The sequence below is a fragment of the Danio rerio genome, chromosome 13 (genome assembly GCF_049306965.1).
Source record: "Danio rerio strain Tuebingen ecotype United States chromosome 13, GRCz12tu, whole genome shotgun sequence".
Classification (NCBI taxonomy): Eukaryota; Metazoa; Chordata; class Actinopteri; order Cypriniformes; family Danionidae; genus Danio; species Danio rerio.
In genome coordinates, this window is record NC_133188.1 from 31,112,501 (window position 1) to 31,117,500 (window position 5,000).

The 5,000-nt window shown below is 45.2% G+C and overlaps 7 non-coding genes across 7 annotated transcripts in view; all 7 read left to right on the forward strand.

The window, feature by feature from the left end:
• The window catches only part of trnap-ugg (transfer RNA proline (anticodon UGG)), a 72-nt gene extending 50 nt beyond the window's left edge, over nt 1-22 (forward strand). The window contains exon 1 of the tRNA in view: nt 1-22. This exon is cut by the window's left edge and continues 50 nt beyond it. This is a non-coding gene — a tRNA (tRNA-Pro).
• An 831-nt stretch (nt 23-853) lies between these two features.
• trnaq-uug (transfer RNA glutamine (anticodon UUG)) lies at nt 854-925 on the forward strand. The gene has a single exon. It is a non-coding gene; the product is annotated as a tRNA-Gln (tRNA).
• Nucleotides 926-1,361: 436 nt separating this feature from the next.
• Nucleotides 1,362-1,433, forward strand: trnap-ugg (transfer RNA proline (anticodon UGG)). The gene has a single exon. It is a non-coding gene; the product is annotated as a tRNA-Pro (tRNA).
• Nucleotides 1,434-2,264: 831 nt separating this feature from the next.
• On the forward strand, nt 2,265-2,336 carry trnaq-uug (transfer RNA glutamine (anticodon UUG)). The gene has a single exon. It is a non-coding gene; the product is annotated as a tRNA-Gln (tRNA).
• Nucleotides 2,337-2,772: 436 nt separating this feature from the next.
• On the forward strand, nt 2,773-2,845 carry trnap-ugg (transfer RNA proline (anticodon UGG)). The gene has a single exon. It is a non-coding gene; the product is annotated as a tRNA-Pro (tRNA).
• Nucleotides 2,846-3,675: 830 nt separating this feature from the next.
• Nucleotides 3,676-3,747, forward strand: trnaq-uug (transfer RNA glutamine (anticodon UUG)). Its single transcript has one exon. It is a non-coding gene; the product is annotated as a tRNA-Gln (tRNA).
• Nucleotides 3,748-4,183: 436 nt separating this feature from the next.
• Nucleotides 4,184-4,255, forward strand: trnap-ugg (transfer RNA proline (anticodon UGG)). The gene has a single exon. It is a non-coding gene; the product is annotated as a tRNA-Pro (tRNA).
• The last annotated feature ends 745 nt before the right edge of the window (nt 4,256-5,000 follow it).

Below are 5,000 nucleotides of genomic sequence, written 5' to 3' on the forward strand. Positions count from 1 at the left end.
GGTTCAAATCCCGGACGAGCCCTTGCAGGTGTCATGTGTTTTACAGGGCAATATGGCTTTCATAAAACCTTCTTTCGAAGAATTCCAGTTTGTCAGCAGTTAGTATCGCCACATATAACATTCCTTGTCTGGTCGACTAGGAGTATGATCTTCGCTTATGCCGTGAGAGCTCCCAGGTTCAAATTTCAGTTGAGCCCTTACAGATATCTTGTGTTTTGTAAGGGTATTGTGGCTTACACAGAGGCCTTTTTCTGAGAATGCCGGTTTGTCAGCAGTTAGTGTTGTTATGTAAAGTTGCTGTCTTGCAGTGGCCCTTGGGTCAAGTGGTATGATTCTGGCTTTGGGTGCGAGAGTCCAATCGTCCAAATCCCGGACGATCCCTCGCTGCTGTCTTGTGTTTTACAGGGCATAATAGCTTTCATAAAAATGTCTTTTGAATACTTTCACTTTGTCAGCAGATAGTATCGCCACATAATATATTCCTTGCATATTGGCTAGTGGCTTGCTGGTCTAGGAGTATGAATCTTGCTCATGCCGCGAGAGCTCCCAGGTTCAAATGAATGGGTAAGCCCTTACAGTTGTCTGGTATTTTGTAAGGGCGTCGTGGGTCACCCAGAGGCCTTTTTCAGAGAATGCTGGTTTGTCTGCCGAAAGTGTTGCCATGTGAAGCTGCTGTTTTTCACTGGCTCGTTGGTCTAGGGGTATGATTCTCGCTTAGGGTGCGAGAGGTCCGGGGTTCAAATCCCAGACGAGCCCTTGCAACTCTCTTTGGTTTTGAGGGACATCATGGCTTTCACAAAGGCCAGTTTCAACGCTAGTGTGCAAGCATTAGATGTCAACTGAGGAAGGTCTTGGTTCCATGGTGTAATGGTTAGCACTCTGGGCTTTGAATCCAGTGATCCGAGTTCAAATCTCGGTGGAACCTTTTCCTTCTTTCCTTACAGCTTCAAATCAGTGAAATAAATGAATGAGACCAATTTTAATCACACCAATTAGTGAGTGGTTGTGATACTAGGTGCTGACATAGCTATTTGATGCTATCACGATCCTCCTCCAACAACGACTTACATAATGTTATGTGTTTTTGCCATGCAGCTTAAATCTGTGAAATGGATAAGATCAATTTACCTCACTGAAGCTAGTGGACAAAAACAACAGCAATTTTAAGGCAAACAAGTGACTCAACTTGTCGTTCTAGGGCTGCGAATCTTGTTTTGGGCAGGAGAAGCCCCGGGTCCATCTGACGCACAAGCCCGACTTCAACACTTGAGCTTCTGAAATTACGTTCTGACTCAATTTTTAAATAAAGAATTCTGACCATCTGCTGCTGCTGGTTCCATGTGAAAATGTCAAGCTTTAGTGGCTCGTTGGTCTAGGGGTATGATTCTCGCTTTGGGTGCAAGAGGTCCCGGGTTCAAATCCCGGATGAGCCCTTGCAGGTGTCATGTGTTTTACAGGGCAATATGGCTTTCATAAAACCTTCTTTCGAAGAATTCCAGTTTGTCAGCAGTTAGTATCGCCACATATAACATTCCTTGTCTGGTCGACTAGGAGTATGATCTTCGCTCATGCCGTGAGAGCTCCCAGGTTCAAATTTCAGTTGAGCCCTTACAGATATCTTCTGTTTTGTAAGGGTATTGTGGCTTACACAGAGGCCTTTTTCTGAGAATGCCGGTTTGTCAGCAGTTAGTGTTGTTATGTAAAGTTGCTGTCTTGCAGTGGCCCTTGGGTCAAGTGGTATGATTCTGGCTTTGGGTGCGAGAGTCCAATCGTCCAAATCCCGGACGATCCCTCGCTGCTGTCTTGTGTTTTACAGGGCATAATAGCTTTCATAAAAATGCCTTTTGAATACTTTCACTTTGTCAGCAGATAGTATCGCCACATAATATATTCCTTGCATATTGTCTAGTGGCTTGCTGGTCTAGGAGTATGAATCTTGCTCATGCCGCGAGAGCTCCCAGGTTCAAATGAATGGGTAAGCCCTTACAGTTGTCTGGTATTTTGTAAGGGCGTCGTGGGTCACCCAGAGGCCTTTTTCAGAGAATGCTGGTTTGTCTGCCGAAAGTGTTGCCATGTGAAGCTGCTGTTTTTCACTGGCTCGTTGGTCTAGGGGTATGATTCTAGCTTAGGGTGTGAGAGGTCCGGGGTTCAAATCCCAGACGAGCCCTTGCAACTCTCTTTGGTTTTGAGGGACATCATGGCTTTCACAAAGGCCAGTTTCAACGCTAGTGTGCAAGCATTAGATGTCAACTGAGGAAGGTCTTGGTTCCATGGTGTAATGGTTAGCACTCTGGACTTTGAATCCAGTGATCCGAGTTCAAATCTCGGTGGAACCTTTTCCTTCTTTCCTTACAGCTTCAAATCAGTGAAATAAATGAATGAGACCAATTTTAATCACACCAATTAGTGAGTGGTTGTGATACTAGGTGCTGACATAGCTATTTGATGCTATCACGATCCTCCTCCAACAACGACTTACATAATGTTATGTGTTTTTGCCATGCAGCTTAAATCTGTGAAATGGATAAGATCAATTTACCTCACTGAAGCTAGTGGACAAAAACAACAGCAATTTTAAGGCAAACAAGTGACTCAACTTGTCGTTCTAGGGCTGCGAATCTTGTTTTGGGCAGGAGAAGCCCCAGGTCCATCTGACGCACAAGCCCGACTTCAACACTTGAGCTTCTGAAATTACGTTCTGACTCAATTTTTAAATAAAGAATTCTGACCATCTGCTGCTGCTGGTTCCATGTGAAAATGTCAAGCTTTAGTGGCTCGTTGGTCTAGGGGTATGATTCTCGCTTTGGGTGCGAGAGGTCCCGGGTTCAAATCCCGGATGAGGCCTTGCAGGTGTCATGTGTTTTACAGGGCAATATGGCTTTCATAAAACCTTCTTTCGAAGAATTCCAGTTTGTCAGCAGTTAGTATCGCCACATATAACATTCCTTGTCTGGTCGACTAGGGGTATGGTCTTCGCTCATGCCGTGAGAGCTCCCAGGTTCAAATTTCAGTTGAGCCCTTACAGATATCTTCTGTTTTGTAAGGGTATTGTGGCTTACACAGAGGCCTTTTTCTGAGAATGCCGGTTTGTCAGCAGTTAGTGTTGTTATGTAAAGTTGCTGTCTTGCAGTGGCCCTTGGGTCAAGTGGTATGATTCTGGCTTTGGGTGCGAGAGTCCAATCGTCCAAATCCCGGACGATCCCTCGCTGCTGTCTTGTGTTTTACAGGGCATAATAGCTTTCATAAAAATGTCTTTTGAATACTTTCACTTTGTCAGCAGATAGTATCGCCACATAATATATTCCTTGCATATTGGCTAGTGGCTTGCTGGTCTAGGAGTATGAATCTTGCTCATGCCGCGAGAGCTCCCAGGTTCAAATGAATGGGTAAGCCCTTACAGTTGTCTGGTATTTTGTAAGGGCGTCGTGGGTCACCCAGAGGCCTTTTTCAGAGAATGCTGGTTTGTCTGCCGAAAGTGTTGCCATGTGAAGCTGCTGTTTTTCACTGGCTCGTTGGTCTAGGGGTATGATTCTCGCTTAGGGTGCGAGAGGTCCGGGGTTCAAATCCCAGACGAGCCCTTGCAACTCTCTTTGGTTTTGAGGGACATCATGGCTTTCACAAAGGCCAGTTTCAACGCTAGTGTGCAAGCATTAGATGTCAACTGAGGAAGGTCTTGGTTCCATGGTGTAATGGTTAGCACTCTGGGCTTTGAATCCAGTGATCCGAGTTCAAATCTCGGTGGAACCTTTTCCTTCTTTCCTTACAGCTTCAAATCAGTGAAATAAATGAATGAGACCAATTTTAATCACACCAATTAGTGAGTGGTTGTGATACTAGGTGCTGACATAGCTATTTGATGCTATCACGATCCTCCTCCAACAACGACTTACATAATGTTATGTGTTTTTGCCATGCAGCTTAAATCTGTGAAATGGATAAGATCAATTTACCTCACTGAAGCTAGTGGACAAAAACAACAGCAATTTTAAGGCAAACAAGTGACTCAACTTGTCGTTCTAGGGCTGCGAATCTTGTTTTGGGCAGGAGAAGCCCCGGGTCCATCTGACGCACAAGCCCGACTTCAACACTTGAGCTTCTGAAATTACGTTCTGACTCAATTTTTAAATAAAGAATTCTGACCATCTGCTGCTGCTGGTTCCATGTGAAAATGTCAAGCTTTAGTGGCTCGTTGGTCTAGGGGTATGATTCTCGCTTTGGGTGCAAGAGGTCCCGGGTTCAAATCCCGGATGAGCCCTTGCAGGTGTCATGTGTTTTACAGGGCAATATGGCTTTCATAAAACCTTCTTTCGAAGAATTCCAGTTTGTCAGCAGTTAGTATCGCCACATATAACATTCCTTGTCTGGTCGACTAGGAGTATGATCTTCGCTCATGCCGTGAGAGCTCCCAGGTTCAAATTTCAGTTGAGCCCTTACAGATATCTTCTGTTTTGTAAGGGTATTGTGGCTTACACAGAGGCCTTTTTCTGAGAATGCCGGTTTGTCAGCAGTTAGTGTTGTTATGTAAAGTTGCTGTCTTGCAGTGGCCCTTGGGTCAAGTGGTATGATTCTGGCTTTGGGTGCGAGAGTCCAATCGTCCAAATCCCGGACGATCCCTCGCTGCTGTCTTGTGTTTTACAGGGCATAATAGCTTTCATAAAAATGCCTTTTGAATACTTTCACTTTGTCAGCAGATAGTATCGCCACATAATATATTCCTTGCATATTGTCTAGTGGCTTGCTGGTCTAGGAGTATGAATCTTGCTCATGCCGCGAGAGCTCCCAGGTTCAAATGAATGGGTAAGCCCTTACAGTTGTCTGGTATTTTGTAAGGGCGTCGTGGGTCACCCAGAGGCCTTTTTCAGAGAATGCTGGTTTGTCTGCCGAAAGTGTTGCCATGTGAAGCTGCTGTTTTTCACTGGCTCGTTGGTCTAGGGGTATGATTCTCGCTTAGGGTGCGAGAGGTCCGGGGTTCAAATCCCAGACGAGCCCTTGCAACTCTC